This window comes from Rhagoletis pomonella, unplaced genomic scaffold (genome assembly GCF_013731165.1).
Source record: "Rhagoletis pomonella isolate Grant_MI unplaced genomic scaffold, Rhpom_1.0 Rhpom_scaffold_00068, whole genome shotgun sequence".
Lineage (NCBI taxonomy): Eukaryota > Metazoa > Arthropoda > Insecta > Diptera > Tephritidae > Rhagoletis > Rhagoletis pomonella.
The window spans coordinates 73,639-74,816 of NW_023458622.1; positions in this window are offsets into that span (position 1 = coordinate 73,639).

A 1,178-nucleotide genomic window follows, 5' to 3' on the forward strand; every position below is an offset into this window, starting at 1 on the left:
AAACTACACACGAAACCCGGAATACAACCAACTTTTTTTCAAAAATTTCTGGATATTTTTACACTATACGCGAAATTAAATATACCTCACAAGGGTTATTTTGCTCGTTTGCTGATATGCTGTCGATTTCATTTAAATTGATTTTCAAATGACGTATCCAAACACGACCAAGTAGTGGGGAATGGCTAGACGACACAACGTACATTTGTTCTTTTGATGCGTTTTTACCGAATTTCACATTGACGTCTACAACACCTAACGGCTTGAAAATATTTCCAGTGTTTGTTCTGAAAGCAATGTTTGTTGATTTTAATTCTGACTTGATGTCCAGATTTTTGAAATCATTTTCCGGAATGAGTGTATACCCTGCGCCTGAGTCTATCTCAAAACATTGTTTTTTTCCTTCGATTATAACTTCTGCGAAAAATTTGTGTGCGTCTGTGTTGACGCTGTTGTTTTAAAAATGTTAACAACTTGATTGAAACTGTAGTTTTTTGGTTCGTACATTTCTAATGCATTGGCAGAATTTTCTTTGCCTTTATATTGATTCTGTTTCATCTTTTCTTTTATGCACACTATTTTGACGTGACCAGACTTGCCACATGCGAAGCATTTTAGTTTGTACTTATTTATCTTGCAGTCTTTTGCAATATGATTATTTTTACCGCATCGTAGACACAAACCGTCTATTCCTAATTCGCTGTAATCGACTTTTGCTCTTAATTCCCTTTTAAAGTTGCTGCTGCGCTTTCTTTCTCGTTTGTCGTATATTTTTCTCTTGAGGTTTTAACTTGATTGATGTTAGTTGCTGCACCTGCTGCTCTATGCCCTATGGCGTTATTATGGATTTTGGCGGCTTCCACTGTTGTAGATGTTTCTAAAATTTTTGCGAATGATACTGCTGGATTTTGTAGAAGCTGCACTCTTATATAGCTGTCACGTAGCCCTCTTATAAATTGTGATCTAAGAAAGATATCAGAAACGGGTTTCGTACATTCACACACAAATGCACAATCGATTGCTCTTTTTTGAAGCGCCGCAACAAATTCCGTTATCGATTGATCCTCGCTCTGAGTTTCTGATAGAAATTTGTGCTGTTCGACCAGAATGTTCTTTTTGGACAAAAATGTGTTGTGACGAACTTTTGTAGTGCCGGGGTAAGCTAAGTCCGTCCAGGG